This window comes from Trifolium pratense, linkage group LG6, assembly GCF_020283565.1.
Source record: "Trifolium pratense cultivar HEN17-A07 linkage group LG6, ARS_RC_1.1, whole genome shotgun sequence".
NCBI lineage: Eukaryota > Viridiplantae > Streptophyta > Magnoliopsida > Fabales > Fabaceae > Trifolium > Trifolium pratense.
The window spans coordinates 41967445-41979806 of record NC_060064.1 but is presented as its reverse complement, the minus strand read 5'-3'; the positions used below and the strand labels follow the sequence as shown (position 1 = coordinate 41979806).

General features: G+C 36.7%; 1 pseudogene; it reads left to right on the top strand.

Moving 5' to 3' along the window:
• Positions 1-8299: 8299 nt before the first annotated feature.
• LOC123892295 lies at positions 8300-10832 on the top strand (annotated as a pseudogene).
• The last annotated feature ends 1530 nt before the right edge of the window (positions 10833-12362 follow it).

Sequence of the window (12362 nt, the reverse complement as noted above, 5' to 3'; positions counted from 1 at the left end):
AACGCACAGCATGTGGAAGGAATTTGTGAAGAAGTGAGTGTAACGACCCAATTTTCAAATTATTAGTTTTCGTGTTTTAAAATATTTTATTGACGTGACATCTTAATTAAGTTAATAACTTTAGTCATTTATCGAGTACTTTAGTTATTAAGCGAGTAGAGTGAGTTAACACGTTATTGGGCCAAGCCAATGGGCTTGAGGCCCAATGGGCCTTGTGAGCATAGTGGGGGGCGCCCATTTGGTCAAGAAAGGAGAGAGAAATATCATTTTTCTCTTTTGTTGTTGAAGTTAGAGAGAAGGGAGAGCTCAAGAGAAGCCAGGGCAAGAGGAAAGCTAGAGATTCAAGATCAACCTTTGTGTTTTCTTCGAATCTAGGTATGAGAGTAGGTTTCATAATCGTGGGTGACTCGAGGAAGGGGAGAATGTCGATTTCTCCTCACCCGAACTTTCTCCACCCCATTTTCGTTTTAGCTTTAAATGGATTTTCTTGATGGAAATCGGTTCTAAGGTTCTTAACATGCTTAACATGCTTTTAACATGATGAATGAACAAATTTAATGGTTAAAAACGAGTTTTATGAAAGATTAAACTCAAGAACTTTGTGTTCTTGAGAGTTTTGATGAAAAGTGTTCAATCCTTACTTTTTCGATGTTTATGATGTGGATCTATGAAATGAACTGTCCTTTTGTGTCTATCCATGTTTGTTATGCTTGAAAACAAACTCTTTTGGGATTTATAACATGAAAAATGGGATTTTTGGGTGATTGGAGTGGAAAACGCAGGTTTTGAGTTTTCCTGACAGGAGGTCCTCGCTAGGCCTTCGCTCAGCGAACGCGTGGCGAACAGCTCGCCACAGGTCGCTGCAGCTCGCCACGAGCAGGTGTTCCACTGGTGTGGTTCGCTATGGCTCGCTTAGCCTTCGCTCAGCGAACAACTCGCTACTGCTCGCCACTGCTCGCCATGAGTCAGTGTCTTCATGGTGTTGTTCGCTACAGCTCGCTACAGTTCGCTTAGCGAACAGTACTGAGACTGCAACATTTTGTTGATGTTTGTAAGTGTAATTAGACACTTAAGCAAAGATTATCAAACCAAAGAAGGATGAAAAGGTTTAGCATGAGAATCGCAGAATTCCGTCGAAAGAAAGAAGAAGAAAAAGAGCGAGACAACAAACAGCAGGAGGAGCAAGAAAAGAAGAAGCAAGAAGCTGAAGTCATAATAATCTCATCTGAATCAGAATCTGAAGAGGATGAGATTGATGCTGACTATGCGGAATACCTGGCAACATATGTTCCTGAGGAGGAAGAAGAAGAAGAAGACCCAATAGAGATCTCCTCAGATGAATCTGAGAGAAAGTCTTCAGAGCCTGAAGAATCTGAGATTTCATCAGAGTAGATTCTTAGGTTTTCTTTTTCATTATCATATGTAATCAAGGCTTTCAGCCAGTTTAATAAAATATTTGAGTTTTTAACTTCTTGTTTTTCTTTATTTGCTCCTTTAGATACTGGTTGAGTTTTGGTTTCTTTTAAAACATCATGAACATGCAAAAATAATATCAAACGAAAAACACAAATAATTAAAAAAAATAAACCAAGGTTTGAAGGTGCAATAACAAAATAAAGTAAACAAATCATAGCATGTGCAAAGACATAAGAATCCTAGGGTTTAAGAGATGAGAGGTAGGCTAGATTCTTGTCAAATTTTTCATGTAGACCATCCACTTTAGTGTCCAGATTGTCCACTTTTCCAGCAAGCTGTTGATGGTCAGACCTTTGATTCCCAATAGCTTCCTCTAGACCCTTGATCTTATCTTCCATGTCTGAGTCCATAGGAGCTTTTCCTTTGTCAGAGGAAGAACCAAGATCCTCATGATATTCAATCATCAGAAGCGTCTCTTGAGCTAGCCTTTTAGTTTCAATGCGTTGTGCCTCTAATCTGTTGAACAACTCAGACTCCATTCTGCATCCCTTAAGAACTTGAAGAATCTTGTCCTCTTCAGCCTTTCTTGCCGCTTCAGCTTCAGATCTTGTAGACTCAAGTTCTGCATGACTGAGAAGAGTCAATCTCTTTTGACTGGCTCGTTCTACAGCTTCCATCATAAGTCTAGCAGCTTCCATTCCATTGTTTCTAATATCATCCTTAATCTCTTGACCAATTACTTCCAGAAGATCACTTAACTTGGCCTTGAGAGCAAAGATTTCAGCATCCACATCAGAGGGAAAGACAAGAAACTTGTTCCTTAGCTCAGATAACCTCAGAAGATCACAGTAAAACTGATTTAATAGGCTATCAAAAGGGTCAACTTTAGGGTCAGAGGTTGTGGAATATGTGTAGGGGGCATTATATGGTTTTGGTAGTTCAGGAGGAGTTTTGATGAATTTGATGGAATGAAGATCTTTTCTTGAAACATAAGAAACCACATCTACTTCTGGATCTTTGAAGCGAGAGAAGGCTTCATCAAAGACAGAGGTAGACATGACTAGATCATCCAAGGTGAGAGGTGGAGGACGAGGAGCACAAGTGTGAACACGTACAGGAGATTCATGTTAAACACTTGGGGTTATGGTTGGTTCAGAGTCCATAGGCTCAAAGATAGGATCAGAGTCTATAGGCTCAGAGGTAGGTTCAGACGATTTTGTTGGAGAGGGTTGTTTAGGTTCATCTGATTGTGGGTCAGATGATGGTTTAGCTGGTGAGGATGGTGTGGAGGTAAGAGGTTGTTGTTTTTCTGGTGATTGAGATTTTTCTGGGGATTTTTGTGGTTGAGTGGTTTCATGGGTGAAAGAGTGTGTGTTTAAAGTGTCTGGGCTAAGATGTTTTTCTAGTTCATGGAGGGGGTTGTCAGAGAGAATTTGTTTGTCCATCTGCTGAGACTTATTAGTGGAGGTAAGTTTTGAAAGTCTTTTCTTACCTCTTTTGATGAGCTCATTAGTTGAACAACTTTGTTCTTCTGAGTTGTCAGATGATGAGATGTTGATGGGTTGGGATGAGTCAGGGTGAATAGTTTGAAGGGGTTTGGTATAGCCTAGTTCTTTATCAGTATTAGTTGTGAGCTTAAGAGATTTACCTTTAACATCAGGAGCTTTCTTTCGTTGTTGAAGCCCAGCACCAAGGGTTTGCTCATTTGTATCAGTTTCTTCAGAATCAGCATCATCATCAAGCTGTAATTTCCTTTTCTGAGCCGCAGAAGGTTCTTCAATAATCTTCTTAGCAGGAGCTTCATGCTTCTGCTTGGTTCTCTGCTCAGCTTCCTTTTCCACCTTAATCTTCTTTTGCTTCAGAAGATCTGGCTTAACTTCTGGCTTTTGAGTCTCAATCTTCCTTTTGGATCCTTTTCTTCTCAAACTATGAATATCAGTAGTTGGCTTAGGAGGCACCATCTCCCTTGTCACATTATGACCTTCTTTTCTGAGTTGTTCTAAATAGTTCTGAATAACTTCTTCACAATCAAGTTCTAAGATGATGGGGTAATCATCCATATAGAAAGGATCACCAGAGTGAATTTGAAAATCTTGCTGGGGTTGAACTATTTTGGTGTTGATGATGTGCATCTTGGTCAAGAAGCTAGCAGACAGAACTTCTGGTCATGACTTCATCAGCAACTAGTTCAGGGTCACATTTCTTAACCAGCTTGACAATCTTGCACTGGAAGAAAAGCTCAGACATAAGTGTAGGATGAACAATAGAAGTTCTCCTCTGAGTCTTGCTTAGATGAATAGCTTCACAAATCCTTTCAAAAAGGTAATCTCCCAGATTAACCTTCTTCTCAGTCAGAAGGAAGTAAATGAGGTGACGATGCGTCAAGGAGATTGTATCAGTACCACCTATTCTAGGACAAATAGATGATATGATAATCTTGAACAGAACTCTGCATTCGTCAGTCATTCCTTTAACTTTACCCTTCTGAGACATATCAACAAACATCCTGTGAAGGAGATTGAAATTCCTGGCACACAGTAGACAACACTTGTCCGTCACGTAGTAGACAGATGTTGACCAAGGTGCGTCAACACTTGTCTATACACAGAACACAGAACACAAAATAATAAAGACAGTAACGTAAATAACACACAAGAGTTGTTAACCCAGTTCAGCCAACCTGCCTACTCTGGGGGATACCAATCCAGGAATGAAGTCCACTATCAGCAGTATTACTTCGAAGCTAAACTCACCCGTTTACAACTTCTCACTTAATCACCACCCAATGACACTTCTACCTAGGAACTCCTAGATATGAGACCCCGTCCCAATTCCCACCTTAACAACACACTCAGCGTTGTTATCAACTCAACGATCACGAATGGTGGAGACACACTCCTATAAAACTAAGATTTACTCTTGCTTAAAAGCTTACGAGCAAATCACACATAACACTAGAACAATCTCCGTACTTCAAAGCTTAGGAGAAGTTCACACTTACAACTCAATAAACACAGGTCCTAAGCTTGCATCAATGAGATACAAGAAAGGCTCACAATTAACACTCTAAATCCCTAAAACACACGCTTTGTAAGAACACGATTTTAGATGCTTGAAACCATATGCTTGCCTTCGTATTTATAGTAGTAGAACAACTTGGGCTTCAAGACATAATTAGGGCTTCTAAAATTGCTGCAGCAGCTGATATATTTTTGAAAATAATAGTTATATTTTTGAAACACAAAAATATATTTTCCAAAAATATAATTCCTTTAGAAAATATAACTAGGGTTTGGCTGCCTCCTGAAACACATTAAACACGTGCGCCTTCCTCTGTAAGAAACCTTGAAACAATTCTTCAATCAAATCTTCGAAAGATTTTGTAGAAAATAAAAACCCGCTAGCTGGCGCGCACAGTCATACAGACAGGTGTTGTTCCAAAGTGTACCCACATTTGTCACAACACTTGGGGTAGGCACATATTTCTTAACACTTGGCTAAAAGATGTTTTTGCAAAATGTAGCCAACATACAAAAACCCAACAATCTCCCCCTTTGGCAAATTTTGGCTAAAACAATATTAGACCAGTATATAGAGAGATACAGTATTACCTTTCCTTCGAGTCAACATGATCACACAACTAGGAAAGAAAGTAACGGAATAAAAAACACAACTAGCCTCATGGAACAACACAAGGGAGAAATAAACTCCCATAGTAGATGCAAAGAAATAGGAGAAATAAACTCCTAATAGTTAAAGCGCATCCATTCATCATAAGAACAACAGGGAAAAATAAATTCCCATAAACATCTGAGAAAAATAAATTCTCAGTCATAGTGAATAGTGGACTCATTAGTCAGGTGCCATCACACTTGGCACAACACTTGTCATCAAACATATTCAGGCGATCAAGAGATAATATCACTCACACTCCCCCTGAATTCATGCATACGAACATCAGATAGAGAAAGAATAATTCACTACTCCCCCTCAATACATGCATATTACTCACACTCCCCCTCAATACAAGCATACGATTATTAGCACAGAAACAGTCACCAGATGTAAGAACATCTGTCCACACACTTGTCACACACACACACACTACTCCCCCTTTTTAGCCATAATTTTGACAAACACCATGCTTATCAAAACATAGAGTAGCAGACAAGAGAAATATCAGAGTGCACATATTACAGACCATAGGCACGCACAGGGGTGCTAGAAATCCAAGGCAAAGCCCACAAAATATACGGAGAACATGCGAGTTTTCATCCACAATATCATCACCAAACTCCAGCAATATAGCATGAAGATCATAAGTCATAAAACATAAACTTATACTATCTTCATCACATCAACCACATAGTGCACAAAGCTACTACAACCGAAGATAACACAATGGGATACATACCTCATCATATATAAATCAGTAGTGGAGGAACCATATCATATCCACCACATTAGACATTTCCCCCTTGTTTGCACATCATGAAAGAGACATCATCTAAGAAGAAACACTTACATGTCATCTTTCTTTCTATTAGGTGACATAATGTCCAGGACATCTAGCTCAGAGTTACACACAGATGAATATTAACCAGTTTCAACTTCAAGAGGCATATACCAAATCCATCTTCAACAATCACATAAGAACTTCAAACCAGAAGTTTCAGAAACAGGTTTGAAACAGTCACATATACTAGTAGTAATCACCTCTGAATATCACATATCTGAGCACATTCAGAACATAAGAATTTTCATCTGCTTCCTAGTGAGAGTACCAACCATTGGCTGAGCAGATGTACCTACACATGGTACAACATTTGTCTCCAGTGTCATAGATGTATCAACATCTGACACAACATCCGTCTTAGGGCCGAGTTCCACGAGTGAATCAGCAGCAACTCACTTGTGGTTTTAGTGGAAGCACCAACATCATGATTAACAATAGCAGGGGGACACAAGAGAATTAACCATCAGTAGTTGATCAACTTTCAATATCAAAGACCAATAATCCTTTGCTCTCAAGAATAATAACTCCTCCTTGCTTGAAACAACTAAAATGCTCATCCTAGGTGATTTGGATGACACTCCAAAGTGCAGATAACAATCAACCATTGAACATAAGTTGAATAACTCTAATGTTCATAATCCCTTGAAGTTCTTTTTACTACAACAGAACAAGAGTTCCATGCTCTCATAGCCTTGATAATATCAAGTTAGAGTAAACAACCTCCATCCTGTTTCATAGAAATACCACCATTCATATTGAGAAAAATAAATTCTCGATATAAAGATGTCAAGACATTGAGTCTGACATGTCTTCAAGGTCTTCCAGCTTCAGATTAAGGACTCCCCCTTAATAACTACATAATCTGCTGGTCAGATGTTCCAACATTTGGGAGGACATCAGTTCCCTTTTCAAGGAACATACTAGGAGATCTTTTATCAAAGCCACTAGAGGTTGGCTTTTAGGTCGAAAAAAAAATAAAAATAAAAAATAAATTGCTGATAGCATCCTACAGATCTCTCTTCAACAAACTCATATATGAGTGCCTTTTTGAGTGGACTTGAGATCACCCTCAAGTATCTTTGGCATCTCTAACAAGTTAGTTGGACCTCTCATCGAGTATCACCACACCAAGGGATACATCTTCAAAGAAAAACATAGTTTTGCATACTCAGCACCCAAAACCACCATGAGTTTTCCATCTGATATATATGCAGCAGAATTCAAACTAGAAAACTCATCAACAAACTTTAGGCACAACATAATGACCTTTGCACACACTCCACATTCTAGGTGCAACAGGTTAATATATGTTTGAAAATAAATCAAACCATACAACAAATCATCACCAAAGCTACACGCCTGAATAATAATGGACAAGTCTATTACACACCCTGTCATGAATAGTCCATCCTCCACTTCTAGGGACCATTCAACCATGAAGGTGTGAAAACACAAGAAGGGGGGGGGGGGTTGAATTGTGTTTTAGCTAAGTTAAAACTTTTTCAAAGTTCTTAACTTAACTACGTTAGCAGCGGATAAGTAACACAAATAATAACAAGAGAGAGAGAGAGAGAAAGCACACAAGCAATTTATACTGGTTCCTCTCACTAAACGAGAGTAGTCCAGTCCCCTTGCACTTCCAAGGGAGTTCACTATAATCACACAAGATTACAAATGCTCAAGCACACAAGCAAGAGACTTCACAACAATGCTCAAGCACACAAGCTTAAGACTTCTCACTTAAGCACACAAGCTTAAGTTTCCTCAAGTACATGAGATAGAATATAGTTGAAAGAATACAACTGCTCTTAGAAGAACCTAAAAGAGCAAATACAATGAATACAAAGTATTTGAACTACAAGTGCAAAAACACTAGATCAGAGGTTCAGAGCTTGTATACACAGAATTCAGAGTTTGTTCACACTACAAGAAAATTGTCACTTTGCGACACTTGCATTGCGACGATTTGACCAAAACCATTGCAATGTGCTAAATGTTAGAATTTTGCAACGGTTCATGCGACGGTTAGATCAACCGTTGCAATGTATGGATTTAATTTTGGAATTTTGCGACAGTTATGAGTGAACCGTTGCAATGTTTTGCCTTTTGCCGCCCACTAAAATTTTTGCCCCTTTCTCTCCTAAATCAAAAATTCACTAAAATTATTTTTTATTTTATTTTTCTATAGAAACAAACATACAGTGTAACCTTTTCTAAAGAAAAAAAAAACATAGTATAACCTTTTTTTTTATTATCTTTCCCCCAATTTGCCGTAAAAAAAAAAAATTTATCTTTCCCCCAAATTTCACAAACCCTCCTCCTGGAATCGCAAATATGGAACCACAAACCCCTCCTCCGAATCCCTAATCGAAGAACCTCAAACCCCTTCGCCGTTCCTCCGATTACTCTCTCTCAACACAGGTTCCTATCTCCTCCTCTCTCTCTCTCTCTCTCTCTGTATCACTCTTTGTATCTCTCTCTATCTGCGATTACTTAATTGTTTGTTAACTTGATTATGATTATTTTGAGTGACGATAATTTGTTAATTTGTTAATTTCTTGGATTCTTTATAGTTTGATTTTAGGGTTTTTGAGTTTAGTGGTTTAATTTCTTGGATTCTTCTGTTGTTTGATAGTTTTGAAGATGAAATGTTAATTTTCCCTTTGGATTTTGCTTGAAGCTGTTCTGGTAATGCTGATATTTCTTTGTACTTTATTTCTTGTTCTTTATCTGTTGTATGTTAGTTTGTGTTGCAAAATTACCTACCCATTCTTGCCAGTTGAGTTTCATTCCTGATATTAATGGATCTGCAATTACACAATTTAAGCTGTTAAACTTTATCAAAAATCAACAGCACTAAATTGAACTCACACTGCAGTAATTAACCAGTTTGCAGATGTAGGGCTTATAATCAAAATTGCACAACATTTCCACAACCTCTGTACATTCTCAAGTGACTGAGATGGATATATATGTTGTTTTTAATTGGACAATGGTGAAAGATATTATGTGGAAAGATATTCTTCTAATTTCTATGAAGTGCTTATTTGCTTATTTCTATTTCAATTTATGAAAGATATTTTGTTTTTAAGCTTATCTCTCCCGTGGAAAATGTAATTTTATAGTTTTCATTATACAGGAGGAGTTAGAATTAGAAACATATCGCAAAGAAAATTCTTCTCTGGCTGATGCTGCATACACAACAGTTTTTGGAAAAGAACATCCAGGACGTCTTAGAGGCGTGGGGTAAAGTGTTCTCCCATCTCAATACCTTGGAAGCTCACAAGAGCTCCATCCAGTTTCTAATGATTTTATAAAGAAGCATTTTCACTCATATTCCTTATCTCTTATTGATATTTGTGTTGTATGTTTTTATAGACTTAATCTCTTATTGAAATTTACATTGAAGCTCCATGATAATAGAAACTAGCAAATAGAAAACTATCATTCAAACATGTTATACAATTAATCTATTTACTTGCATTTAGACTTAGATTATTTGCATTTAGACTCAGATGATTGTAATTAGTTAAACTTGTGAATTTTAAATTTAAGCTTAGTTTTAATATTTTAACTTTAGATGTTAATTTGCTTGTCTATGTTATGATATTTTTTACACTTCAAACGTTGTGGTAATGTATGGTTTTGGAAATATAAGTTCTGCAAAATTGAAATCTAGTAGAAGGTGATGACATGCATGTTCAACTCCTGGGTTTTATATCCTAAGTCGTGACTCTATTTTATCTATGAGATAACATAGCATCAACTAAATCTTGTAGGGTTCTTGTATCCTTGAACTCGATGGAGCAAATAGTGGAAATCCTGGAAGGTCTGGAGCAGGAGCTGTGCTGCGTGATGGGAACCAGGTGTCTACTCTATGCATCAATATTCATATTTGTACTATAAAGCTATATGCTATATATCAAATGTAGTAACCCTTGGGTCTCTTTACAGGTTCAGCGCTTCAGTCAAGGACTGGGCACTCAGACAAATAATTCTGCTGAATATCAAGGTTTAATTTTGGGATTGAAAGAAGTAGCCAACCAAGGATATGATCGTGTTTATGTTAGAGGTGACTCTCAGCTTGTTTGCAACCAGGTTAGTTCCCTTAGAGAGAGTATGCATTGACCAATCTTGGTCTATATTTCACTACTTAACTTGCATCTGAATGAAATGAATGATAATAAAAAGAAAAACATAATCCAATTGTTTAAAAAATATTGCATGTTGATTTGAAATTACAAGCAATTATATGACTTCTACATTGGACAAGAGAAAATTATGGATTAGAGGATTGAGGAAATCATAGGTGGTTAAGTTAAAAATCATGTACAAAAATTTCATTAGTTTTGTTCTTCTACATTAAACACAATGCAAGGATTCATTTAATTCATACAATTCCCAATGGTTAGTTGAAGAAGATTATTACTACTGATCATTCTGCTTATTACTTATTAATAACCATATTTTTTCTAACGAATTTACCACATTTTTTATTGGTTTTGCAACAGTTTGAGGGTTCCTGGAAAGTGAACAACCAGAATTTAAGTGGTCTGTGTAATGAGGCTCAGCAGCTGAGGGATAACTTTTAAGTCAGTCACTGTCGAACATGTTCCTAGGGTATTCACTTTTTCATCTAGAATTTGAAAATCATTTATGATCATACTTATTCAAATTGTTTTTTAATTGGCACATCTGTCTACTACTAAAGATCACTAGCATATATCTTTATTGAAAATCATATATGATTCAAATGCTTGAATGGTCAAAACCTGTATGATTTGAAATTAAAAATACTAGTTCCACTACTTTGAATAGAAAATCACTAGCATCAATGGCATTAGTCCATATAATTTTACCTCCCTGTTTCATGATTTTAACAAATGCCTGTTTTTAATGTTTTAAGGGCCATAACACTGAAGCTGATGCTCAAGCAAGTCGGGGTATTTATTACATATGGTTTTTTCACGAATCCGATTTTCTGAACCGCTGTTCGCCTTTCAGAAGGAAGAACACCATGAGATGCTCAATCTGCGTTCACCAATCTTACTCTGACTAATCGTTCACTTTCTTGATCAGGTTTGGCGGCGGATGGAGAGGATTGGTGGCTTTGGAGAAACTATCACAACATTTGAAACTTATTTTGATGTAATGTTATGTTTAACAATATTTATGCTTTAGTTTTTGAACTACATTAGTTTCTTTCGTTTGGAACTTCATGTACTTGAATTAAACTTTTGATGTATGGATCTCGTCACTATTGAATGAATTATATAAATGAGATTAAGTTATTTATATTTATATATTTGTGTATTTTAATTTCTTTACTCCTATATGGATATTGTAATTGTTCTTTAATAAGCCATCAAAATGAATAAAAAATATTTTTTTAGTGAATAAAGTGTTTTAATTTTATATAAAAAAAAAAACAAGTTTGCGACGGTTTTATAACCGTTGCAACATTAATTTAGTGTTATGTGGGGGAAAACATAGCGACGGTTTGAAACTGCTGTAACAACGGTTTTCAAAACTGTCGCAAAGTTCTCTTGCGACACACAAATCAGCAACGGTTTGCCAACCGTCGCAAATGTACAATTGCAACAGTTTCAACCATTGCAAACTGCAATTTTAACCGTCGCAAAGTGCTTATTTTCTTGTAGTGTCAGCGCGTGTTAAATCCTTGATTATCTTTATTTTTTTTTATATAATACAACTGATCCTTCTAGTATATATACAGCTAGAAAAGAGTCGTTGCAGAAATGACCGTTGAAGTAGATAGCCTTTTGTCTTCAAGCAACTTGTCTTGATGCAGTTTGGTTGTTTCTAAAACTGAGTAAGAGTTTCAGATACTTTGACCATGTGCAGAGAAGACTTTCCTTATTCAGCTAACAAGTCTGATGTCCCACGTTCTCAAGAGTGGACAGACAAAATGAGAGTAGCTGTTCTAATCAAGCTTGAAAGGTCCTTTTCTTCATTGGTAGAAGAGTTGACTTGCAAAAGGGAATCTTCACAGACTTCAAGAAGATCTTAAGAGTTTGATGAGACTAAGACCTTAAGAAGTTCTGAAGCCTTCTTCATCTGAAGGTTGTAACTTCTGAAGTTCAACATCTTCTGAGCGCTTGTAAACTTCTGAATATAAATCTTCTGAGCTTCACTCAGAGCTTATCTTAAGCTAATATCTGCACACTTAAATTAAATTTTGTTGGAGTAAGCCCTAAAAGCCAATCTATTTTGATAGAATCGTATTTTGTATGATGACTTTGATTTATATATTTAATATATATAATAAGGCATTCCTTTATTATGTTTATTTGAAACTAATAAAGTCCCTAGAATAGCTAGTCTAATTAATGGAACATTAAGTGTGACTTAATAGTGAGACTCCATTAAACATAAGGACACTATTCTTAAAGTATCCATAGTCAAGTTT